General features: G+C 43.9%; 1 protein-coding gene across 7 annotated transcripts in view; it reads left to right on the top strand.

Annotated features, from left to right (window-relative positions):
* Positions 1–27,761, top strand: part of TENM3 (teneurin transmembrane protein 3) — a 710,639-nt gene that overhangs the window by 285,641 nt on the left and 397,237 nt on the right. The window contains exon 1 of one of the 7 annotated variants that reach the window (XM_075556856.1): positions 23,714–23,795. The exons of the other annotated variants lie outside the window; for them this stretch is intronic. The gene's annotated coding sequence lies outside the window, so the exon portion shown is untranslated. Of the gene's footprint in view, positions 1–23,713; positions 23,796–27,761 lie in introns of those variants that run through there. 7 annotated transcript variants of the gene reach the window in all.

Below are 27,761 nucleotides of genomic sequence, written 5' to 3'. Positions count from 1 at the left end.
GGTGGTTTCTGGTAAGCGCTAGGATGCAAACTGCCATGTTGATGGTTCAAAACCATCCACTGCCCAGAGGGAGAAAGATGAACCTCTGCTCCCGTAAGCCCCTTGGAAGCCCTACATCGGGTCATTTGAGTTGGTTTCTATGGCAGGGAGTTTTGGGTCAGGTGTGCCCCAGATGAGCGGACAAATATCATCTAAAAAGTGACTATTTCCTTTGATGGGATGGATGATTTGGAAAGATTTCTGAGCTATCTCTTCAGAATTTAGTACTTGTCTAGTGACCCTTATGTTCAGATTTGAGAGGTGATGCAGATCTTCCATTGCGTGATTTTTATTAGTGAGGGAATGTATCTAAGAGAAGAAAGATACGACTAATTAACTCTTTATTTTTCACTCCACACCAGCTGTGGTGCTGTTTAAATAACGATTTCCAGAAAATAAATAACACATTCTGTAATTCAGGAGATTATGTTGAACTCAATTATAGTCTCCAGAGCAGTGAAGAAAAATTGTTTGTTGTTTTTATTTCTCAAAAAACTTCAAACAACCTAAATTGTCCGGCTGCGTAAGACAACTGCTGGAAGCCTTTGGCTTTCTTACATATCCGAAATGTTGATCTTGTCTCGCTCATATTAACCTTCTCTGTAAGGATAGCAAATCTTCAGATAATCTCCTATATTTTAGTAATTTATTTTCTGTCAAACACATAAAACAAATCTTGGTAAAACATTCCATTAAGAAGGGAGAGGGCTGGAGGAATGTTTTGCAGTGTGGTATGTAGTTGTATTTTCTGAAGTTTCTGATGGGAGACAGATGTTTCAGAGTGCCCACAAGGATAGTGAGCCACGATCAGATTGATCCCCGCTTAATCTCGAAACCTTATGCTTCCATTCTTTCTATCAAAACAGAGGGCCTTTTTCTTGCCACATGAACTCAACTGAATTTTCCAGTGAGCGTTGAATTAAAAACACTCGAAGTGGAAATTCGACATATTAGAATTTCTACAAGGGCTTGTTAGACATTGCTTTCCAAAATATTCCAAGCTGCTCAAAGTTCCGGGGGATGAAAATCTCGTTGCCTTTCAGATGTTCCGAAAAGCAAGCCACACGGCTAGTTTGCATTAGTCTAGTGGCAAACAAATGAATTTAGTGGAGAAGATAATTGGTGGGATGGGTAACACTATCCACTTATTGAAGAATTATTAGGCGATTGTGATTCCATTAAATTTTGAATCTCTGGCTTCAAAAACTGACAAAGTAGGAAATCAAACAATCTAAAGAAAACCATGAGCAAATAGCATTTTTTTTAAATCTTGACTCTATTGTCAAGTGACCCTGGACAATGCTACCACACATTTATTAGAACACGAACAACACTGAGATTAATTTAGTTATTAACGTATTTTTGTGGTAAACTGAATGTGTTTCAGAATAGTCAGGTCTGATTTCACTGCCTTACTATCTTTAGGCCTAGATCATTTCCACTAGCTAAGATTGCATAAGCACCTATAATTATCCCGTTATCTGATCTGACAAGATCACATAATCTTTATGTGATCCTGAACCTACAGTTAATACTTTGACAAGTATAATTAAAACTAATATGATTAATTGAATTTATAGGATATTTCTCCATGTTGGAGATAGAAAATATAGCACACCCATTTTCATGATCTGTTTAAAAATATTGACTTTCCAAACATGTTTCCAAAATATTTGCTTTTCAGTTGTGCATATTTGTATTTCTAATTTTCTTCCATGCTGAGGCATCTGTTCATGATTTCTAGCTTCTTTCCAATATCTTTTTGTGTTAATGTCTGGATACTGTTATAATATTCAAACCCTCTATGTGCTGAATGACTTGGGAGACCCACTGTATTAAGATTTTTTGATTCATAACTTTTAAATTAGACATTATTGGCACTTTTTGTATGTGTTTTTCTCCATTTGGAAAAATATTCAACTCTGAGTATACTCATTGAAGAAAATATGTGTGTTACTTTTGTTGTATTTTTTACAATCTCACCTTCAAAATATGTTCATGGCAAAGATCATATTGACAATCTTCCCAGAAATTTTTTTTTTCAGATAGAGCTTTAATTCCACAATGCCGGGGAAATATTTTGTACAAACAAGAGGGAGCTGTGTTTGCTGTCGGGAGAGAAGGTCCTATTTTCGGAGGAACTTTTCCTTTGGGAGAGGGAGGAAGCTGCTTCTCTAGTGAGGAGCTTCTTGTAGCTCTCTTTATTTCAGCGGCACTGTTACTCATCCCCGCGAAAGTCGGGCTGTGGTTGTGGTTTTATGTATCTTCTGTTAATTCACTTAGAGATTCTTTCCTTCCATAATGTATTCCTCGTGAACTACAAGTCCACAGGGTAATCTATGTGCCCGTCTTTATCTATGGCTATAGTAAATGACGTAGATAAACATCACTTTATGCTAAAAACAAGCTTGCAGGGATGCACAGGCCAGCCCCGAGTCAGGTGGCACATAAAACAGATCGCATTTGCAGTCATGACATCTACACAAAATGTAATACTGCTGAATTTTCATATGAAGAGGTTTTGGCTAAAGGAATGCAGACACATACACAGTATGGCCCCCAAAATCTTGCCAATAAAAGTTGAGTTGAAAATGTAGGGGAACAGATCCAAAAAGGGGCCTCAGACATGTTGCCTTCATTACATGCAGCTGTGTGCACGAGAAGTGACTTTTCATCCTACCTACCCACACTCAGCCATGTAGCTCCTCCTCCTCCTCCTCCTCCCTCTCCTCCTCCTGCTCCTCCTGCTCCTCCTCCTCCTCCTCCCTCTCCTCCTCCTGCTCCTCCTCCTCCTTTGTGCCAACTTTCTGTCTTTTCTGTTCCCACAAATGACTGGCATAACTATTAAAGACTTTTTAGCCATTAAAAAAGTGCACACTAAGGTATTTGCTATAAAGACAACATATCTTAAAGAGATATTTCCAATGAGCTCATTTTTATGAGTAAACATACATTTGCTAATGTTCAGAGAAAACCAATGTGGATTCAGGGAGCAAATGAACATGTCTTTAAGGGATTTGGGAATGGAAACTATTTTACAGGTACTCGGGTAGCTTCTGGTGATGCAGGCATATTGTGAAGACACTTGGCAAAGAGAGGAAAACCAGAAATCCATTTCACTGGGCTTCCTGCAAGAAGCGGAAGTCAATTGTGGCACACCAGAAATGGTTTGGTCTGGTCTCAAGGATGTGGGATGAACCTAAAGAGGTAGCACCGGTGCCTAGTCACAGCCACATGACAGGGCTCCCCAGTCCTTCTTCTACCACTTTTCCTACCACTGGGAACTCCTTTCCTGGCTTATCTCCAAATCCAGAGAGGGGCATCTGATCGACTTGGCCGGTCTTCATGCACTGCAGGTTTCCTGCACTGTCAGAGATATCATGTCAAACGTTTTAATAGAATATTGGCCCTGTCAGTTTTTACTTTCTTTGAGTCCGCTACCGATCCCTTCAGTCAGCTGACGCCACACTGATTGGGTGCTGCCATGAAGCCAAGCAGGAAATCTCCAAAGAAGAGGCTGCAGAAAGCCTTAGGTGATCTATGCAGGCCATTTGTTGTTTTTAAAAGACACTAAGTTGGCTTGAATTCACCATGAACTTGTGTATAACAGAATGAAGTGCTGTCTGGCTCTGCCCCATCTTCCCGATGGCTGGTATGTTTGAGCCCCTGGTTGCTCCATTGGGTAAGTCTATTTCATTGAGGAGTCCCCTTGTCTTGGTTAGACCTCTACTTTATCAGACATGATGCCCTTCTCTGGGAGTTTGCCCCTCCAAATATGCCTCCGAAGAAACCAAGTCTAAATCTTAGGCAATATTCTGTGATCCACAGAGCTGTCATTGAATAATGTTTACCACGCCTTTCAGTTTAGTCTAGAAGCTTCGCTGAACCTGTCTATGGGCAACTGAAGTGCCAGTGGCATAGCTTCTCACATCAGAGCAAAACTACGCCACTGCAGATGGGTGGTAAGCATCTCACCTAAGCACAATTGTATACATGAGAAGAGTAAAAGGTGTTTTTACAAGACTATCTGATGCATTTAAAAAATACTTTACATTTCTAAAATGTCATACCACAGTATTTTAATTCCTCCACAAAGAAGAAATAAAATGAACAAAATGAAAGGGAGAGGAGGATACCCTGTATCGTTGGTATTCCCCTGTGTTTATTCTTGTTATAAGGTGCCATCAAGTGGAGTCTGAGTCTTCGTGACCCTTTGACCACAGAACCAAATACTCCCAGGTCCTGCCCATCCTCACACTCGGTCCTGTGTTTGACCCTGCGGTGTCAGCCATCCTGTCAATTCATCTCGTGCAGTCTTTCTCTCGTTTGCTGACCTTCTGCCTTACTAAGCAAGACGACCTTCCAGTGATTGGTCCCTTCTGTGACTTGTCCAAATCATATGAGATGAAGTCTTGCCATCCTAACTTATAAGGAGCCTCCTGGTTGTGCTTCTTCCAGGACAGATGTGTTTGTTTTTCTCAGACTCCACAGCATAGTCTTCACCAACACCATAAGTCAAAGGCACTCATGCTTCCTTGGCCTCCCTTCATCGCCCAGCTTGCACATGCATGTTGAATATACCATGGCTTGAGTCATGTGCACCTTCGTCTTCAAAGAGGTATCTTTCTAAAGAGGTCTTTTGCAGCAAGTTTGTTCAAAGTCACATTGTCTTTTGCTTCCCTCACTGCTGCGCCTGCGAACATGCTTTGTGGAGCCGAGAGCAAGGAAATGATAACTTCCGTCTTTTCTCCTTGTGTCAGCCGACTGGTCCAAAAGGAGGATGTCATCTTCCTTAACGCTGACGTGCAATCCATGCTGAAGGCTGGAGTGCTTGATCCCCGGCAAGCAAGATGCGTGCCCCACAGATCATGAGTGGTTAATGAGTTTTCTCCCGATCCTGACGCCTTGCTCTTTTCCATAGAGTGATGCTTCTTAGCTGATCTGCTGTGCATGCAGATTGAATAAATATGATGAAAGGATGCAACCATAATGTACATTTTCAACAAGCCAAAAAAAAAAAAAAGGAACTCCTCCCTGCCACCCAATCAATGCCGACTTAGTGTGACCCTATGGAAACAGAAGACCAGCTCCGGTGAGTCGCAAAGGCCATCAGCTGTTAGCGGGGCACAAAGTCTCATGCTTCTCTTGAGGAGCACCTGGTGAGCTCAAACTGTTGATCTGATGGCGGGCAGGTCATCGCCAGGGCTCCTTGTAAGCCATGCACTATCCCTTTGTTTTGTTCAAATGATAGCTTCTTGGGCGAAGGACAGGTCCTGCATGAGCCCAACTAAGTTCTGGAATTCTCACGTTTATCAATGGTATCTTTCCTTTTTTTATGATGCCCACAGTCCAGTGCCTCTGCACAGTCAATATGACCCAGTTGCACATATTTATAGAATTCTCTCATTTCCAAGAAGAGCCATCTGATGTCAACGATTATAGATCTCATTCCGTGTCCTCTTCAGAATCATAATGGAATTTTGACAGTTCCCTATCTATGGCTGCTGCAAGTATTTCTAATGCTCTTAAGCAAAAGTTTACTTGTGTGTAATATTAAAAACAATGTTTGGCAATTTTCATATTCTGTTGGATTGCCTTTCTTTGGATGACCAGCCAGTCCGTTAGGCAGGTGTTTATCGGTGACGCAGATGATCAAGCACCTTCTGCGCTGCATTTGTTTGTTGACTCTGTGTGTTCCTTCCATCTTCTTTTGATTCTTCCTTCATTCTTCAATATTTTCCCCATGAAAGCTTCACTGTTCAATCAAGCTAACGACTTGATTTCCCCCCGCCAATTTCTTCAACTCGAGAAATGCCAAGCATGTTCCTCCCTTTTCCCCTAAGACTGTGCACATTTCACTGTACTACTCTGCTTTCTCCAGATGCCCTTCCAAATAGCTGGCAACTCCTTTCGATTCAGGTGCTTTATGTTCAAGGGCAATTCTGGCACTCACTTTGATTTTTCTTTCTTTCCTCTCTTTTTAAGCACCTTTTACTGTTTTCACGTGCGATGTCTTCATATAGGTGTTATCTTAGAACTCATCTGGTCTTTGGTTATTAGTGTTCAATGCATTGAATCTCTTCTTGAGTTGGTCTCTAAATTCCGGGGAGTTGTATTCAAAATTAGGTCTTTTTCTTGTGTACATGAGCAATTGATGGCCTGTCCACAGTATCCTCCTGGCTTTGTTTTGGCTAATGATGTTGAGCTTCTCCATTGTCTTTTCCCAAATGGAAAAGGATGCTTGTGTATTCCATGCAGTGACAACCAGTATGCTATTTATGTTGAAAACAAGTGTTTACAATTCACAAGCAAGTAGTCTTGCAAAACCTCATCATGCCATCTCTGACATGGTTTCTATCACTAAGGTCCTATTTTCCAAATGCTCATCCTTCTTCTTTGTTTTCAGCTTTCACATTCCAATCACTAGTAAATACTCTGGTATCTTGATTGCATTTTTTATCCCTTTCAGACCGTGGAGGTTAATAAGACATCTCCACGTCCTCATTCAATCTCTAATCATTGTTAAAGGACGTATGTGAATGTAAGTGCTTCCCTGGTGCAGTCATCACAATGAGGAAGTGCTGTTGTATCTCTGTGAAAATAGATGTCACTCAGGACAAGGTAGCTCCAACATGCGATGATGCTACAAAGTATGCTATAGCTCATCTATTGGTCCAGCAGATCCTGAGACAGTTTCTTTCCAAAGACTCACTAATTACATTGTTTTCTTTCATAACATAAAAGGTTTTTTATGCTTGCTGCTATTCCAAAATTAAGGTAGGATTTTTGTGCCTTCTAGACTCATGGAATGGTAATTTATCAAATTTGCACATAACCTACTTGTAGCAGAAAAAATATGTATACCTCTGCCCATTAAATCCTTGCCAATGCCATAATACCACAGAACAGAATTTGGCATTGTATGGTTATTAGACATTCGACTTAATTTCTATTTGGATCCTTCAAAATTGTTTAATTTTATAATGCTTTCAGATCAATACCTAATCATCCATTTGACTGTGAAATTTATTTACATGCACATTTATAAACTACTATCATATGGCTATGATAACATGGAAACATTTATGCACTTTTAAAATTTATATCATTCATATATTTAAGGTTCTTCAGTTCCAATATTAGTTTTTCAATCATCTATTGCCTGAAGTGATTAATATAATTTAATGTTCTTGCCAAAAAGTAAAACTATTTGGCTTATTTCAAGTAAAAATATTAGTTTCTAGATTTTCAAACTCTTCATGCAGTAGAAATAGATGTATTAACTATAACTCTAGTCATTTAAAACTTGCCAAGAATTCAGTTCCAGTAACTCAACATTTATCTCAGTACCTACACATAGTCTGTACTGTGGGGGATTAAGTGATGAATTCAGGTGAAACTGGCCTTTGAAGACCTATTGTGTGTCTGCACTCTGATAAATATATTGTTTTATAAATCGTCTCATTTAATTCTCACAAGAACGTAGTTGCTTACATAGTACAATATTCCTATGTTCCATAAATTCTTGAGACTAAAATATTAGAAAATTTTCCCAAGATCACACGTCTAGCAAATGGGAAGGTAAAATGTGAACTAGGTGTACCTCCCAGTAAGCCCATACAAGCTTCAGTGAAGTTAAGGATAATGGCATATGTTTGTTGTTGTTGTTGTTCAGGTAGTTCATATAAATAGTAAGTAGGTGGTAGAGACATTTAATTTGCTTGAGTTCACGGTTAATTGATGTGGAGAAGAATGTTATCAGGCCACCTTCTCTGCAGAGAGGCACAGCACATTTGAGGTGACTCATTTTATAAACCAGATCTAGGATGGATTGAAGAAAGGCAATAAATGAAGATATAACGGATACTCTGGATCCTCATGGTGAAAATTGTTAACATGTCTTGTTATGGAGGTCTGCTGCATGCCAATTACAGTCAAGAAAACCCTGTGGAGAAATTCTGCCCTGTGTAACCCACGAAGTTACTATGATTGGAATCAATTCACATCACTGGGTTGGTTTGGTTTATCACAAAAATCCAGGCACACCATGGCAAGGGCCTCCACAGTGATCCTGTGAATGGCAAAGGAAGAGTGAGATTGCACACCCATTTAGGGAGTTGTCTCAGCAGGATCTGGTGATGGACTTTATGAGCGAGCTAAGGAAGACCTAATGATGACATTTCCACCATAGTTAAGTAGGTCATGAACTATGACACAAAGGCTCTGGGGTGGGGGGGGTGGCATGTGACACGTTTGACCTTGAATGGATTGTCATTACGCTGCCTAGGACACAGCCATGGTGAGCAGGCAGATGACCTTCTAGTACAGTCAGAAATGAAGAGCTAATGGAACAGAGAAAGGAAGAAATTAAGGTCGACTAATTGGTTAGAGAAGGCTTTGAGGAGATAACACTAATTGCCAAAGGCAAATAACATGTCTGCATACAAACACTGAATGAAAGGGTATTTAAGATTGGTTAGGATTTAAGATTGTGTTTTATGTTGACTATTTTGTTGGTCATCTACCTAGCTCTGCACAAAGTTTGGTATCTTGAGTGATAAAATCTTGTCATCATTGTCTTCACCATGTTAAAGTCTTTCTTTGGGGTTGATTCGGGTTAAATGCTTTACAGATTCATGCATTTATTCAATCAATGTTGTCTCTGCATGAATGAATTTAAAGGTGTTACTTGTAATAGGTTATTGTTATGCTTTCTTGCTATATTGAATATGTACAGTGACCAAGTAGCATGCAGCTATAAGAAGAAGGGAGAATTTTCAGAACCCAAAGAGGAACCATCTAAGCCGAGACACAAAGGACAGATAGGAACTAGCCAAGGGAGGATGACATTCCAGACAACAGGAAGGAATCATAGCTGAAGTATAACCTGCAAGGACTGGCTAGATCATGATTTATAAGCACCGCTTAGTAGTTTGGATGCTGTCCTAATGACCATGGGGGGTCATTAAGGTCATTTAAGCAGGGACATGATATGATTCTATTTGTCTTGTCTTTTTGAAAGATAACTGTAAACACAGTGTGAAGCGTGTGTTGGAGGGAGACAGCGAATAAAGCAGACGTGACATTGCGGTGCCCACTGAAAGCGCTGATGTGATGAGCGAGGGAGATGACTGCGACGCTGGAAGGCCTGGAGCATGGCGGCGGGCTTCTGAGCTGATTCAGTGGGGAGGAGTCAGCAGTGACAGGTGAACGAGAGGAGATTCAGGAATGGCACCGAGGTTTAATTCTTGTGCATTTGGGTAGATTGAGGTTTTCTTCTTAGGCACAGGGATCCAGGAAGACAAGCAAATTTGTACAATATTGTTTTTTTGTTTTGACCATGTAGCGTTCAGGGCATCCTATTGATGATGCTAAAGTTTGAGGATATTGGGCCTGAGGCACAATGCATACGCAGGATAGATGTAATGGGATTCGGAAGAGGTTAATGGTGAGGGGGGAAAGTGCTGCAGACATTTCTATGTGAACATGGTGGTGAGGAAGGAGCTGACGATGAGAATAGTGACACCTCTGCAGGAAAATGGAGAAATCAGAAAAAGGACCCAATTCTCTATATTAAATCGATCTACTTAACAACCTTAGGGTTATACTTATAGAATGGAAGTAGCACAGCAGTATGTAACTATGGTTTATCTCGTGTTTGGTTGGTTTTGCTTTTCCTGAGTTTATAAAACCATCAACCAGCAATAATAAGGCTGTATATATATATATATATACTGTATATATATATATATATATATATATATATATATATATACTTTCACTATACATTGAGAGAGACAGGCAGACAGATAGAAATACACCTAGAGAACAAAAGTCACATAAGAGGTTTCAGAAGGCCTTGCCATGAGTTTTAGAAGACCATCTTGCCCGGACTGGACCGCTGCCAAGGAGCTGGAAGGGCAGCAGCAGCAGCTGGGCCTGCAGTCAGGACAGCTCACCTTGACAGCAGTCAGTAGAACGAAGGATCCAGAAAAGGTGTGGAGCATGCTCCCTGTCTTTGTTGGCAACATTCTGGATATATCTCATGCAGACTGTGATCCAAAGTCAAACACATCAAGACGGCTAGGCGCCATTTCCACTTAAGCCGCTGTCTGTTCTGGGTTGGGAGCTGGGAGCAAGTTCTCTTTGCTTTGTTGGGGATGGTCTTTGTTGGTGGCCTGCAGCAGTCCCACGGCCTGATGGAACCTGTAGTTGTGTTCAGGAGATTCAGTCCTCTCAGCCAGAACACTGTAAAAAGCTATTTTCATTCCATTGTATCGCTGCAGACACTCTACAAATACAGCGGTTATTTCACAACTTCTTCCATCTTCAGTGTGTACACGGCAGGTGATTTTATTTTTTTTTTTTTCCTCTTCAGTGACTTGACTGTGAGTTGGTGGTTGTTACGGTTTTCTTTTCCTAGTAAGAGTTTTTATTCCAGAAAGGAAAACTTGCATTCCCATTAGAAAGAAAGACATGGCAACCCCAGCCTATAGAAGCACATACTAAAGATGCCTTTTAAGATGGAGGCAACTGGAAGGTGCTCATCACATGGAGATTACACAGAGTATCCCCAACATGGGCATGTGGCTGGCATCCATGGAGCAAGCCCGCCTGCCTCCCTTCCTCGGGCCAGAAGGAGCAGCTGCCAGCAGGGAGGAGTGTGAGGAAATAGGAAACTGATTTTTAAAAGGACAGGGAAAAGGCACAAGAATGAATTTAGGAAGGTTCAAATATTCCCTTTTTAGGCGTGTGCAGTGGCCATGTCTTCAGAGGAAGGTGATCTTTAGTGATTCTCTCCTGAGAATAAAAAGACAGTACCCTTCCAGGCAGGGCAGAGTCAAGGAAGGCCTGGATTTGGTTTATTTCTTTATAATTGGAAGACAATGGAATATGGATTTGTATTTTACTTTTTTTTGGAAAGTCTTCTGGCTCTTTTATAAATTAAAAAAAGGAGTAAGATAATTTAAGCACTCTAATTCTAGGCTCAGGAAAAATAGTTTACAATGACATTAATTAAATTTCACATTAACCACCAGAAGCTGGGCATATTTGACTGTGAAGGTCGGAAGGATTATAAATTTCCACTGACAGCAATTTTTTTCTCTTTAATAGATGCCTTTAGGCAAATTATAAAATTTCTATTCGTTTGCTTAGGTTGGGGGGATATGGGTCATGTTAACAATATCAAGGTTCACTGACAAATAGGGTAGATGCTTCGCTTCTACAAAGGCACAATTCCAGGTGTATCAAGCTTTGAATATGATATCCTGTGGAACATGACAGTACAGGCAGGACTCACACAGACTCCGTCTGTGTCTGTCGGTACAGTCATGCCATCGACTCTGTGAGAAGACACGCAGTTGATCACTGAGTTCCATCCTGGTGGTGTAGTGTGCTGTGCATTGGGCTGCTAGCCACAAAATCAGAAGTTCAAAACCACTAGCCACTCCACAGGAGAAAGATGAGGCTTTCTACTTCCGCATTGATTCCCAGTCTCTGAAACTGACAGGGACAGTTCTCCTCTGTCCTGTAGGATCACCATGAGCCGGAATCGACTCGACAGTGAATTTGCTCTGGTTTTGAGTTAGGTCCAAACATTTGATGATGTTACTTGATCTCTCACGTCAGGAAACTAGATGTGTGCTCTAGCACCATGTGTTTAGCAAGAGTCTTCTCCCTGCAGAATGAGTGTCAAGACGTTGTGGATAGAGCAGAGTCCTTAAATGCGAGAGACCTTGCACGATAAGTAAAACCTAGGTGGGAAGAGTAAGCACACTCAGGTGATAAGACTGCAATAGATACTCGCCACTTCAATATGAAAACAAAAAATGTGGCAGCGTACATCATTTTAGAAAAATCACCAAACCGAGTCTCATGAAAGAAAGAACATCTGGGGTCTCTTAATTATAGACATGTGGCTAGTTTCTTAATATTTGGAAAAGAATAAAGATGAAAATAGCCTTCTTCTAAATCACGTCAATAGTCAGAGGTCATATTTGAAAATGACCTCTGAATGAGCGCTCTATTCCTTCTTCAAACCCACGACGGGGCCCTGGTAGTGCAGGGAATATGAGTTGGGCTGCTAACTGCAAGGTGAGCAGTTTGAAACCACCAGCTGCTCAGTGGGAGAAAATGAGGCTTCCTCCTCTTATAAACGGTTATGCTCTCAGAAACCCACAGAGTCAATTCTACCCCTACCCGCCCCAAGAAGGTCACTATGAGTTGGCATAGATTAGTTAGCAATGAGTTTGGTTTTGATCAACCCAGCAAAACCTTGACCCATGAATGGATGGACAGACAACACAATGATGGAGATGGTGGGAAACCAGTATAAAAAAAAACCCTCCAAAACTTAAAACAAATTCATTAAAAACATCACTAAGACATTAAAATAGGAACCCAAGTGGAAGGTGAATTATGAGAGTGACGAGTGCAACGAATGTATAAGGGTGCTTTGCTCAATTGATGTATGTACAGATTGTGATAAGAGCCTTATGAGCCCCAATAAAAAGATTTTTTTAAAAAGACATTAAAATAATCATAAGAAACTCCTATGCAGTCTTCTAATGGGTTTGAAATACCTTAGAGATTCTGTTTATGGATGGAAAAATGGAAAACCGAATCGAAGTCTGATCCAGAACCGGGTATCCTGACTGGCAGAGACTTGGGGAGAAATCCCTCTGGGTGGATTGTTGTTTCCTTCGGTGGTTTTATTGTGTGAACTATTGATACCCCATGCTTCCTGTAGGGTCCTGTGTTCTCTCCCTTTTGCAGGGAGTCTATCTTATCCTCACTGATGCCCTTCCAGTATTTTAAGGCACGGTCCAAAAGCTGCCTGCCATTGGAACGGCATGTAGGAATTTTCCTGACGTGGATCATCAAAGTACATGTTGCTATTAAATTTCAACAAGTAATCCTCAAGCAGTACAATGAGAAGTGTGTGTGTGTGTGTGTGTGTGTGTGTCACAACCTAACCTGTTAGATTCTAGTTAAGAAGATTCTTCATGCTGAAACATACTCTGGCCCCACCAGAAATTGTTGAAGGTAAATTTGTTCACGTCCATTTCAGGAGCAAGCCTGACAAAAGGCACGGTTATTACTGAGTACGGAGTTGGACCTCGCTGTGGGAGTCCTGTACTGACTGCTCGTACCATTGGAACGAACTACAGCTATCTTGGCCACTGTAGTTAAAATGACACCGTGATGTATCGATCTAATGAGTAATACTATGAAATTAATTCTAAAATACTCTAGCTTGCCCTGCCTTCATCTCTGAAATTCATTTGAATGATCACATTGTACAAACCTCTGCTTGAAAATCTCTCAGAGGACGTTGGCTGGGAGTAGCCTAGTTCTGCAGATCTCGCGCTGGTTTCTGGTGTGAAGCCAAATGTCTGGATAAGCTCATGTCCATTTGCCGTGGTGACCAGGATGGTTTGTCTGCCGTGGCCACAGAGTTGTACTCGCCTTGCTTAGAAACAATTAAATCAACGGCCTTATTTTGCTCTCCTATTATAATAGAGCTTCTGAACCTCCCAATTCCCCCTCTCCCCACACGGGCTCTCCTGGGAGAGAGAGGCCGTCCCTGACACTCAGAACTGGAAAGCCCCCAGGACTAGACACAGCACACCGGGAGTTTTCCTTCCCCAACAGTCTGTATCCGCAGAGTTTGCTTTCTCTTTGTTGCCTGCCACCACCACCCCTTTATTTTAGAGCTCTCCTTTGCGGTCACACGGTACCTCCTGTGTATCTTTGTATGATTTCCCTTCAGCTCCTGCAGTTGCCCCTAGCAAGACCCCGAGCACACTTGATTTTGACAAACCAGACAGACCCAGGTAAAACCGCCAACACGTTGACTTGCTAGCCCCGGGGTTTGTTTTGTTTTGTTCCCCAGTTCAGACGATTTGAAATGACGGAAATCCAGTGCGAATCACTGGTTTTAAAGCAGGCTTACCTTGCAAGGATTAACCAAGGAGTTTCAAGTGGGATCGGGCCCATAACAGACATTCAATAAGTGTGAGCAGAATTAAAATCCTTAAAAAATAAAACAAAATAAGCAAAAAGTTGATTTGTACCCTAGCAGCGTTCGGCCATCTTTTCCTCACGAGGTGTTCAGCCCTCACCCAAGTTTGACATTGACCCTGTGACGCTGCTAAAAATGGTGCTCCTTTAGGTCGCACATTTCCCCTTTTCTGTTCATTTCAAGAATGTTGGCCTCACTCATTTTAGTATTAATCTAACTGGTAAATGTAGCTTGTTGAATATGACCCTGCCCACCCAACCCCCAAGCCCAGGCACCATCCCTTCCCTGTCCACTCTGGCAGGGTGCAGACTTGCTTACAAGTTCTACACTTCTCTCTTGGCTCCTTCTTTGGCTGCCCTTGCTGTTCCTGACGCCTGCTTCCGGCCGCTCTGCCATTCACTGGCTTCTATGCAGGGCCTCTGGCGCTCTCCAGAATATCACTTTGGAATTAGGTTAGCAAAGCTGTATCACAGGGCAGAATCACTTCTTTCCATCTCCAATCTCCTTGTCAGCACTTTCAGACAATAAAATGAGGTGCCCGGTGGGGCTGGGAGCTAAGGCATTGGGCTGCAGACGCAAGGCACAAGGTGGGTGGTTCAAACCCGCCAGCTTCTCCTGAGGAGAAACATGAGGCCGGCTACTCCCACAATGACTTGCCGCCTCAAAAACCCTCTCGAGGGTTGGCTGTGAGCCGGGGTGGACTGAAAGGCCATGGGTTTGTTTGGGTTGAGGGGTAAAACGAAATGGTCACTTCCCTAGATGCCTTCTGGTCTCTGAATCATTTGGCTTCTCATACATAGCTCTTCCTGGACCAGATCTCTTAGATCTCAAGTCCAAACACCAATGGGTTGTAATCCTGAGCTCCATTCTTCCACCCCAAGGGGAGCTCTGGTGGTGTAGTGGTTATGTGTTGGGCTGCCATCCACTTGGTTGGTAGTTCGAAACCACCAGCAGCTCCAGGGGAGAAAGACTGGGCTTTCTATTCCCATAAATGGTTACTGTTTCCGGAGCCCACAGGGGTGTGCTGAGTCAGCATGAACTTCACCACAGTGAGTTTTGTTTTTGATTGTTTCCCTCCATCTTGCTCTCCATTGAAAGAGCCACTAATATTTTGGGGGAAAATATTTTTTAATTAAACATAACAATTAAAAACACCTATTAGGAAAGGGTAAAATAATTGAGATTCTTTAACTGCGGTTCTCAACCTGTAGGTCATGACCCCATTGGGGGTCAGATGACCCTTTTACAGGGGTCGCCAATTCATAACTAGCAAAATGACAATTATGAAGTAGCGACAAAAATAATTTTATAGTTGGGGGCTCATCACAACATGAGGAACTGTATGAAAGGGTTGCAGCATTAGGAAGGTTGAGAACCACTGCGCTAGGAGAGTGGGGATTTTAAGTCAAGATTTATGAATAATCAGCTTCAACTAGATGACAGATCTGTACTGAGAGATCTCTATTGCTCAGTTTGGGCACAGATTGCGCCGTAATCGCCCACTCCGCCCTGAGTGGAAACCAAGAGCAACTGGTCCTCATTTTCAGTCAGAAACTTTCAAAGGAGAGCTTCCCTCCAGAAACCATGGGAAATTCTGTTACTCAGAATGGACCTGACATGATAACACCTCCCCCCTTTTTGGGAAGGAAACCAAGTATATTCATCTGTAGATGGTGTGGTCTGATTCCCCATGAGGTTGTCACCAATTATATCTGTATTAAATTTACATCCAGTTTGATGATCCCATAATTTTATAATGAAAAATTATATGCTGTGGACTTGGTATTTATAAACACAGTAGTGACCCATGCCCCTTAAACTGTCAATGATGCTAGATGCTAGGAGCTCTTAGTCTCTGCCCTCCAAACGGTCATGGTATGCTAGTTGAGAGACAAGTATGAACATACTTAGACAATAAGGCATGCCACACAAGTGACTAAACTGTTGCAATTCAGTTTCTTCAATCTCAACGATTTTTGTACCCAGGGATTGATCCATGCCACCACCATCCCACTCCGCTCACGCCCTGTGCCCAAAGCAGTATTTATTTAATGTCTCTTTGTGTGGTACGTTCTGTGAAAAACTGAGGAATCAACAAAGAAATGATCCCTGCCCTCAGGTGTTTGTAGCCTGGAAGGAGTTACGGACAAGGGGATAGACAGCAGAATAAGGGATGGTGTGCACGGGACAATGCTAGCTAGAGCAGAGCAGACCCTCAGAAGGGGAGGGGCCCAGCAGCCATGGCGGATGGCTCAGAGAGAGCTATTGGAGGAGCCCAATCTGGAGGGAGGAGCAGGACCTGGCCTTGTAAAAGGCTAGGTGCCAAGCCTACATCCAAAGTGACATATAAAAATGTCTACATAAAAGCAGGACAGATGTTCACAAACGTCTTAAAAATCATTAAAATCTAGTAAATGAAACTCTGTTATAAAAGATCTAGGAATTTAACACATAACTGGTTATTTTAATGGACTTTCTAAAGGGCAAATGTAGCCATTTGTGTGATGTCTGTGTCGTCTGGATGGGATCTAGGATGGGATCGGTGCAGCGTTAGCTACCGCCTCTGTAGACAGCGACTTGCCTTCCCGCCAACATCAAGTCACTACTAGCCATCAAGGAATAACTCACTCCTGATGTCTCAACAAACGAAAAGGAGCCCTGGTAGCACAGTGGTTAAGCACTCTGCTGCTAACCCTATGACCAGTAGTTCAAATCCACTAGCTGCTCCAATGGAGAAAGATGTGGCAATTGGCTTCCACGAAGATTACCGCCGCGGAACGGCTGGGGGGTCTGCTCTACTGTTGATTCCTCGGGGTTGCTGAGCATTGGAACCAACTTGGGAGCATTTGGAAACAAGCCTTTGCGATATTTAATTTCAAAGCAATACTTGTTGATCAAAACTCACTGCCATGGAGTCGATGCTGACTCGCGGGCATGGCCCCCCTGCGGCACAGGGTAGAACTGGCCCTGTGAGCCTCGGAGGCTGTTGCTCTTCATGGGGATAGAAAGCCCCGTCTTCCACTGTAGGAGCCTGGTGGTTTCAAACTGCCAACCCAGCCGGAATGCAGCTCAAGGTCTAACGACCGCGTCTTGAGACCCTAACATTAGAATGTGTTTCAGGATGGTGAGAGCACATAATCCAACCACATGGAAGAAACTGCTCTGTCATGGAGACATTTTCAATCATTTGGATTTAACATGCGTGCATTTCTCATGCAGGAACATCCACCTCCCCCCCCGATATATTCCTATTTCAAAATCTAAAAAATACATTGAACCCCAACAAGTTGCCAAGCATGGACAAACACTGCCATCCCTGGGTGGGCCTGGGAATGCGCCCCTGCTGCTTGCCGACCTTCTGTCCAGTGCGCCCGGGAGACGCAGCACGATCTCCTCAGCTTGGCCTCTCCTGTACTTTCCCCATCATGAAGGCTTAATAATAGAACTGGACTTCTACCACCCTGCTCAAAATTAGACTTCTTTCTAACGGTGCCATGGGACACCTGGCTCTTGCTTAAAAACCTATTTTCCTAGCAACCCGACCTGCGGCTAACTATTGCCGGCCATCTGGATTTCTCTGGAAGCTCTGCCTTCTTGCCCCTGCCCTGTTCTCACCACCAGGTAGAAATGATCTCCCTTCCTCGCCCGCTTCCCTACCCCTTGGATACTTGCCAGGCCAGCAAGGAGGCTCTCTGAGCCTGTCCGACACAGTGCACTGCTTGATTGCCCCCTGCAGGGAGTCCAGACCTGATCACCACCACCCCCCCACTCCCCAAATCCTGCTTCCTCTTCTTCACTGCCTGCTGCCTCGCCTGCAGAGGGCCCAAGGTCGCCTGGACACATAAAGACCAGTTCCATTGCCACATGACACTCGTGGCTGAATAGATTCCTCATGGGATTTCAGGAAGTATTTGTGGGTGGTTTCTTTTCGGGGCTGTGCTTTCACAACTTGAAAAACCAAGAGCACTCGCCTTTTAGAAATGGTTTCAGATGTGGGCCATTTCAGTTAGCTGTGACACAGATGTCCAGGAGGGGCTTCGAAACAATTGGTGGGAAATTTTTATTCTCTTTTCGTGCCGTTTGTCCACGAACATTTGGAAGCCCCTTTTGTGTTGTGGATGAGTTTTCCCCTTGGCTAGCAGGAAGAATCGCCGTGGCAGTATGCTCGTCATTTCGACTTTACTGTACACATATGTGAAACATTAGGAGTTGGCTTGGGTTACAGGGCTTTGTTTTCAAACCTTTGTTTCTGTTCCAGTGTAAATGATCATTGAACTTTTGGGGTAAAAAAGACCCAGAAATATTTTAAATATACCTCGTTGAATGTCAGCTTGAAACAGAGTTCACGTAGCTGCTAGACACTTTTGTGCTACTGACAAAATACACTCTGCCAAACAGAAGATAAAATCTAAAATGTTACTCACAGCATGTAACTAAAGTAATTATACAATTATTGTGTACCAATTGATGTCAGCGCACTGTAATTTCGGTGGCATAAACAGTTTCTTTGGTATATTGGTTATTATTAAAACAAAAAATAAGTTTGCAGGTGAAGGCATGACTTTTGACAGTTCATCTAGATAATCAGATTCTAAAGTAACTGGAACCCCTGTACCTACTCCAGTCCCTCAATCAGGTGTCCAGGGATGCTGAGGAATGATTGCTTCTCGTAGGTGCAGTCCTTGGGTGTGCACTACTTATTACCTGAACTCTGAAGGTGATTTCAAAACACCGAGGAGAAAGCAGGTGGCTCTTCTCCCACCTCCATATCCCCCACAAATGTTAGATAGTGAAAATTAAAGGTCATGCTTTCAAATCTTTGGGGTCCCCCATCATAATGCCTCCTCGCTGGCAAATGAACTGTACTCCAAATACCAGGTCTGATGATCAAGTTGAGTCTGGCACAGCCCACCAGGAGCCAGCAAGACTAGCCTTGGAAATTCTCTGAATGCTGTAGTTCTGGGCCCTTGATTCCCTTTCAACTCTGCATGAAACGGGGGAGGGTGGGATCAATGAGAACTGCCCCAAGGGTTTTCTAGGCTGTACTCCTTCTAGGAACAGATGGACAGACTTCTGCTGCAGAGCCACTGGGAAGAATCCTACCACCAGCCTTATCTGTAACTGGCTGAGCACAGAACCATTGTGCCAACCAAACCTAATTCACTGTCATCAGGTCAACTCCACTTGATTCTGACTCACAGTGGCCTAAGGGCAGGGTAGAACTGCCCCTGTGGGTTTCCAAGACTGTACTACTTCACTGCAGGAGAGAGCCTGATCTTTCTGCCTTGTGTTAGCCGCCCAGCCCATACCCACTATGCCCCAGGGCTCCTATCTGCCAACAGAGGTTCTTAAATGATGGCAGCCTGTTAGTAACCTCGGTAAGCTCCTGTTTTCTCAGCTAGACAATAGGGCTGATACTATTAGTTTCTCATAGAAGTCCCAAGAATTGAATAAAACTGGTATTAATGTTCAATTAGAGTAGCAGCTCTGGTGCCATGGTTTAGGCTCTGGGCTGCTAATGACACGGTTGGCAGTTCAAATCCACCAGCTGCTTGGTGGGAGAAAGGTGAGGCGGGTTGCTGGCACACATTTTGTTTGTTTGTTTTGCAGTCTCAGAAACCCTATGTAGGGTCATTATGAATTGGACTACATCCATGGTAGAGGGTTAGTTTGATTACATAAAAGGACTGACTATTCGCTATTAGCATAGTCTTATTGTATGTATTTGATATGGCTGTGTTTGAGGTAGCCCTGGGGGTGTCATGGGTTAAGTGTTAGATGAAAACCACATGATGGGCTATTCAAACCTACCAGCTGCTTGGGGGTAGACAAGGAAGGCAGTCTGACGTCTTAAAGAGCTGTAAGCTTAGAAATCAGCGATTCTCAACCTGTGGGTCATGACCCCTTTGGGGGTCAAATGACCCTTTCACAGGGGTCGTCTGATTCATAACTGGAAAATTTCAGTGGTGAAATAGCAATGAACACAACTTTATGGCTTGGGTCACCACCATATGAGGAACTGTTTCAACTACATTAAAGGGTCGCGGCATGAAGAAGGTTGAGAACCCCTGCTCTAGATAGTTCTATTTAGGCAGAACCATCCTAGACCCATTCTGCTTTTGTTTTACCGTCTCTGACAGCATGGAGTCGGGGCTTCATAATTTAGCAGGAAAGGTAATTACCCCAGCTTTGGTTAAGCTGTGATCCCTTCAAGATTTTTGGCCCAAGCAGAAAGGTCAAGAGAACTCTTAATATAAAAGCTAAGTTGGTGCCAGTTTGGAATAAAAACTTATTCTTGGACTTAAAAAACACACACAATTTGCTTTGATTTGGTTCATGCATTTTTAAAAACCGTCCATGTGGTGTGCAGTCCTTAGGTTTTTATGCCTAAAGAAGGGAATTCAGTTGTAAGTGAAATTCGTTTAATGGTACCAGTATAATTCCAAGGAGTTAGTTATTCACGACATAAAATAGCCACGTAATTCAACATATTTGATTGTATCTGATCATGGAACTGTGGAGAATTCTGCACATCTTAGACAAGAAACACTTGAGTTATATAAGACATGATCCATAATGTTGATTATTCCTGACATCATCAATATGACAAATTATTAAAAAATAACCAAAAACTTGCAATCACTTCAAATTCTGACTCATAGAGACCCTATAAGATGGAGGAGAATTGCCCCTTGGGTTTTCCAAGGCTGTGAACATTGAGGGAAGCAGACTGCCACATCTGCGTCCAGCTTAGCATGGCCGGTGAGTTCACTTCACCAACCTCTTGCTTCGCAGCCGGCCATGTGATCTCTGTACCAACAGGGCCCCTTCATGGCAAGCGAGCAGAAGAAAATAGACATTGAATGTGCGCCTAACGATATTCTGTCGACCTCTGCAGTGACGGCTTCTTTTTAAGCTGGAAGTGATTTAGTCCGTGCATGAGTGTGGCTCCAGAACCACGTGTCTTTCCTCGCGTTGAGAGAAAAAACTGATCCTTCCCTCTTCAGCTACGGAGATGGTTTAAAAGCTTGCGTGTGCCATTCCATCTTCCCCACGGGCTGCGGCCGCTGCTCAGTTCTCTTCAGAGCCAGCCCCCTTTTATTCTCAAGGGGTATTCATCTCTTTGTACAATTTAGAGTAACTAATTTTGTTTTCTGAAAAGATAGAACTCAATATCTGGCCATGTAGACTATTCCATTATAATCCAATATAAAAGTTGGACTAAGCAGTGTCTGATATTTATGGATGGGTATTGCTTAATTAGCATTTTAAATTGGGATTTTAATAAATGCTATCAATCAGTGACCAATTTACATAGCATTTATCTGGGGAAATGAATCTGCCAAATATTCGTCTTGAACCAAGCAGTGATTTATTTAAGATCCTAAAACCTTTCATTTCTCCAGTGTAGTACTCCTCTTGCTGTGTTTTAGGGTTCTAATCCAATCCCAGACCTGTTTAAGGTGCTCATCAAAAATGCAGGGGTACAATTTTTGAAGCGTAGCCTTAGCAAGCTCCCCAGGTGCAGGACAAATTCTAATTGTACAATGTTCTGCCTATTTAATTCTTCTAAGATTCCAACTAGACAATGACTTCATTCTGGCCCAAATAGCTATACAGGGCTAGTATTTATTTGCAATTACTGCAGACTGCTTCTGTTCATTGAAAAAAACCTCATGTATTAAAAAGATCTGTGAAATGACCCTAACAAAAATATTGAAACATATTAAGAGATTTGCTTAGGAGCCTCTAGGTCTTTAGTTGCCCCACAAAATATCTATTGTTCTATTTTTTGACCCAATTTTTCTTCAAGCAAAGAATATCAAAATCCTAAAATAACTTCCAAACTTAGACTGTGTCAAAGAAATGCTTAACTTATTTCCAAGCTATCTTAATAACATCCTAAGTAAAAGGCAAATATCTTGGTAGTTAAGGGAAGGATAGTAGTCATGATTATGTGACACACTGTGTTTGTAATTCCAGAAGAGCCAGTTACTGAAAGGGAAGAACACCAAGATCCTAAGATGCAGGGAATGTGCTTAAACACAGGGCAGCGTCAGGCGTCTCCATGTATGATGGTGCGTACACTGTAGACACAGCTGGAAAGGGAGAAGGACAGTACACTGGTAGAGGTAGATGAGCCGTGTTCGATGGTTTTCGTGTGTGTGTTCCTTTCTTTTGTAGCACTTAGATATAAGAAGAAAGTGGCAAAATTCAAGGCAAAGGTAATATGATAAAAAGAAACTACTATTATTTTTGAATCATGAGCATTCGGAAAGAATTTGGGATGTAGAGGATGTTTCTGTAGGATGGAATCGGGTGAGGGGAGAGAGTTTTAATTGTAATCATGGCACTAATCTCATTGATAAGTCAGGGAAGAAGAGTGATTTCCGTTAAAGTCTTTTTTAGGGGGGGGTGTGAAGTTTACATTGTGAAGGTGGTTAACCTATAGAAAGAGAGCTGCTGATATAAATATATGCTCCTTGAAATCAGTATTGTAAGGTACATCTTGTTTTCCGTCCTGGTTTTTTTTATTAATAAAAAGTGTTGCGTGATTTGGAGAAATTGGAAGAAAGTACCAGCGGATCTAAAAATGTTTCCGCCTTCAATCAGCCCTCAGTGTATGTGATACATGGAGAGGCTGAAAAGACCAGAGTGCTCTAAGAAGGAAAAACTGAAAGAAGGAGGCGCCTGGAAGTGGAGGCAATGTAAAAATAATGTTAAAAGTGGATCGAGGAGCAATTTTTTTTAATCAAAAAAGTACTGCACGATTTAAGCATCTTTTCTTTGGAAGGATAGCTAATTGGAGCACCTTGTGAGCGATTCCAGACCTGGGTTGGCCAGCCCGGGCACATCATTCAGCACGTACCGCCCGCTGGCACCCATGCCTGCGGCCCCAGGACCCCCTCCAGGGGCTGCGGCCCGACCAGGGTTAGTGTTCCCGGGTCCCCGCGGCAGCAAAGGGGCCGGGCGCCGGGCAGCCCCCTCCGTGGTCCCCGCCAGTGCAGGGGCCGGGGCAGTGGCCGCGCCGCAGCCCGTGCCCGACTCCAGGTCCGCACCCCCGACCCCTCGCGGCCCACCCCCCCTCCGCAGCAGCGCGTCCCGGGGGCCAGGGGACTTGGTTTCCCTAGAGGAGGGGAGCGCGGCCACCGCGCCGGTGGAGAGCAGCGGCGCAGCGGGGCGGCGCACGAATGCTGGCGGAGCAGGGGCCGGCATCCATTCGCGCGCTGGGAGAGAGGCTCTTTTGTGAGCAGAGGAAAGTCGTGCTCGGAAAGCCGTTCTGTTCGGAAGAGCATCCCCAGCCCCCTGAACCCCCACAGTAGGGACGATTGCTGGTGGGTGTGCGTGTGCACGCGCGCGCGCGTGTGTGAGCGTGTCAGCCCCTTTCCCGGGGTCTTGGGTGCTTGCCTGGAGCCCAGTTGCCCCGTGCGTTTGGGGCCGGGGCGCCTAAGCGGTCCGAGCACGGTCGGAGCACGGGCGCCCGGCCGCGGCGGCGGGGAGCGGGCCGGCGGGGCGCCGGGTGGCCCGGGCCCGGCGCGAAGGGGTTAAGCGCCGCCGCCGCCCCCTCGGCGGCCGCCTGTAAACAGACGAGCCTCAGCCTATCGCGTCGGGCGGCCGCGCAGCCCGAGCCCGAGCCCGGCGCTGTAACCCGACACGCTCCAGACCGAGGCCACTTGGCAGCGCCGGGCTCGGCTCCGCACGGCCACTGCGAGGGCGCGCCGCGGCCAAGGTGGGTGAGCGGCGGGCGGGCAGGCGGGCGGGCGCGGCGGCGATCGCGGCCTCGGGCGGGCGGCGGGCGCAGCGCGGCTCCCCGCCGCAGGCTCGCCCGCCCCGGCTCCCGGGCGACCCGGCGGCGGCCGGGCTGGGCTCCGCTCGCTGGCGGCCGGCGGCTCCCGGGTTCGGGGTGGCAGCGGGAGCGGGCACCGCGCGGTGGGCACCGGCGCCGGGGCCACATTAGCATCCGAGAGAAGCTGTTTCCTTTAACCCCCGAGGGACCAAAGGAAGGCTTTAGGAGGGGTCCAGGCTGAACTTTGTTGAGGACTCTTCCGGCCCTGGAGGGGGCAGGTAGCGCGGGCAGAGCGGAGTCTTTTGTCCCCCGTCGTTTCGTTCAGGTGGGGTTTGCCCGCGCTGAAGGAGTCCTAGACGGCCCCCCGCGCGTGTAGTAAAGCTGTGTTTGGGCTGCGAGTTCTGCAACGCGTCCTACGGAATTCGTTGGGAACAAATGTTAGCTGGGATGGTTTTGGATCATTTGCGTCTAAAATGTTTACAAATCTGCCTGGAGCTTAAATGAATGTCGTGTGGTTCGATTAACTAAAAATCCGTCATGCTAATTGCTTAATAGGGGAAAAGGTACAAAATCAGCTTCTTAACTAAGAGCGCAGCGTCTCGCCTGCGAACACGCTCAGTGTGTAATTCTGGTCAGGAGCGGTGGCATAGAGCGGAGTCTCTAAATGCAACTGTGCAGCTATGTTTCCATGCAGCTTACTCCCGCGGCCAAATAGTTGGGGATGATTTGGGCGGGGGAAACGTGTGGAATCGCAATGAAAGTGCTGGTGATTTCAGCAGTTATGTATGTATTTTAACAAACTAGACATCCATAGCAGTCCCCGGCATAAGAAGCCTTCCCCCTCCCCCACACACTGGCTTCTCTATCTCTCTAGAATCTCTCATAAATGGCATATACAGAATTCATGTGCCAGTGTGACAAAGTCATTCTGTCGTCTGAAAGCCTGATATAATCAAATTCAGGGCTTTAAGATGGTGTAGTTGAAGATTTCATCCCCTTCCACTGAAGTGGAAATACTTTCAGTAATTGAAAGCAGATTCACGTCTGGAGTTGGACAATCCAAGATTTTCATTTTTAAAATAAACCTTTTGTTCTCTGGTCTTAAAATGTTTCAGAGAGCCATCCAGAGACCTCTGTGTGCTAATTGTAAAAGTAGTCCTTAGGAAAGGATTGGGAATATACAGCCAAGGCATTTTAGAGGCACAGCTAACTCACTAGTCTCCCTCTCAGTGGGAAAATATTTTAGTGTAGCATCTACTGTCTGCCACACGTCTGGGTTTTGTTTTCTCTCTTTACAGTAGATTCTCAGGCATTCACGTTCTCAGGCATGAAGATGCAACTGAAATGTTCAAAATACCAAACCACCCAGCAGAGCAGCCTCTGTTTTAAGAGGTTGACAAACTTGAGACCATCTGATCTTTTTCACGACTTTACAGGAATTTATTCAAATTGGCGATCCATGTGAAATCAAGCATAAAGTGTGCACAGGTTGATGATCTCTATTCACCGATGATTGAAATGAAAAAATATGAATAACAACAAGATAGCTGGTTGTTAACCTGGGTCCTTTTTGAGTTTTGAGACTCAGTTGTTAAAAGCTTAAAGCTGCCCATTTCAGACTGCATTGAGGATGCATCCCAGACAAAGAGGGAGTCAATTGATGTCTTATTAGATGGGAGGCTGGAGGTGAAGGCTGGTGCAGGAGAGAGACACCTTCCATGTTCAGTGCATGAAATCTAAAATGAATGGTGTAATTATGAAGAAAAACTTAAGAGAGGTGTACTTGTAACAATGAGAATTGAGACCAGAAAGGGGGAAAAAAATAAAAACACTCTGCACATTTTAAATGATTCATCTCTTAAATCTGTACCACGGATAATTAATAGATTGCGAGGTGATATTCCCTGAGTTGAACATGGCAGTGGAGTTTCTTAGAAACAAATCGGTCGGTTACATTTTACCGTGTTACCAGTTTCCCTGAAAGTTGATGATTTAAGCACAGGAAAATAAATGTGAAGCCCGTGACTTGATGGGATTTACAGGACATTCTTGTGAAAGTCCTCATTTACAAAATGGACATTTTAAAGATTCAGCAAATCCTGAACTTCCAAGGAACACTGTGCTGAGGCTTCTCTGTGTGGTACCACGTTGCTGAGCCGGGCCTACTTACTATGTGGCCGATGGAATTCCATGCTCCTGAAAGACTCAGAGAGAGGATAGCAACTTCAGGGAGACTTGCACCGGTGCCTAGACACTGACTCTCAGCGTTGAGATCCTGGCTTAAACATTTAAGCTTAACTCCTGTATGTGGCTTCTCTATGCTGCTCGTTTTCGTGCCCTTACAGTTTTTTTTTAACTGGATAAGGGAGTGCACAGGATCTTCTGTCTGTCATCTGAAATAATGCGTTCAATTTATCACAGGACTTTTTCCCCCTCACAGTGTATGAAAGTGGCAAAGGAGGCCCTGCCTAAATACAGTGATCCTGATAATTAATGCCATAAAATAGATTAAAATGCTGTTTTCCAGGTATTCATTGCCTTAAAAGGGCCACCAGACCAGCGTTGCTAAGCACCCGTCACTACTGCAAGTAACAGAAAATGACCCAAATTAAAGAACCCGTTCTAAGCTGTATTCTTGCATTTTCTAAAGTGCATTTCAAAAGGTTTAACAAAACTCATTCAATTAGTGATGAAAAAAAAAGATCTATTTTCAGCTCTGATCAGCAATTAAGAGATGGGGCTTTGACACATCAGCCCTTTATTTTTGTCATTTATTTTGTTCTTAGACTTTACATTAAACAACCGGGGGGAGGGAAGATTCTTATCAAACCACCTTCCTCACAGCCCTGATAAAAATGCGCATATAGGAAAATACATTTGTTTCAAAATTTTATCCAAAGGTCTCATTTTTACCTCGGTCTTTTCTCATTTAAAAAGAAGTTGAAATTTCATATAGAGTTTGTTAGTGCTTTTCTGTGAATGTCTTTCTCTGCAAATCCATCGGCAGGTGTGTACTACACATACACGTATGTAGGATAAACTGAAGCATCTCTAATCCGTGCATCATTTCCTAGGCCTTAGCGCGTGAGCACTGGATGCACGTGAACACAGCACACTCTGCTTTGAGGCTGTTGGACGTTGTCAAAATGATCCCAGGAAAGGGAGGGCATGCATATTGAAGTCCCAAAAGTCACCCTGTCACTTCTTGCTTATGTGGTTCAGAAAGTAAATACATATAACTGAGCAGCAGTCATTTTTGTTGACCGTTTAGGACTACCTGTCTGGGGTAGGCCAGAGCTTGTCAACGGTTGTGGCTAAAACTTTAAGCCCCCACCATTGGGTTGTTGCAGGAGTTAGATCCTCTCTGGGCTGGTTCTTGGGGGCAGGGACCCACAGTGGGGGAACTTGCCTGCAGAGAGAAAGGAGTGGCAGGAGGAGGGGTGTTGGAAGAGGAAGAGAGGCGTACCAGGGCTCCCAAAGGTTCAGGTGAGTCCTATTAGCAAGCGTTTTTGCTTTATCCCGTTGCTCTCGACAAATTTGAGGCACATTAATATAGGTCAGAAATGACTGGGCTGCCATGCTCCCTTGGCCACCATCATAGAAGAAATGATTCCAATCAGATATCTTAATACCAAAATGGAAGTTCATTCTTCTAAAAGGCATATTTTACCTTAGATATGCATGCTATTCAGGTTTATCGGGTTATTTGGCAGTCGGGTTTTGTTTTTTTAAACGATGGACACTATCAAACCAACGAAAATTGTAGGATTCCTTAATGGTCTTGTCTGGAATGAAAAGTTATTCTAATACCCAGATCTAAGGCCTCTCAGTCTGATTCCGACTTCTGGATTTTTTTTTTTTTAATTTCAGAGTTGTTGGCTTTTGCCCTGGAGAGAAAAATAACTATTT

The sequence above is a fragment of the Tenrec ecaudatus genome, chromosome 8 (genome assembly GCF_050624435.1).
Source record: "Tenrec ecaudatus isolate mTenEca1 chromosome 8, mTenEca1.hap1, whole genome shotgun sequence".
NCBI lineage: Eukaryota > Metazoa > Chordata > Mammalia > Afrosoricida > Tenrecidae > Tenrec > Tenrec ecaudatus.
This window is presented reverse-complemented; position numbering and strand designations above follow the sequence as displayed.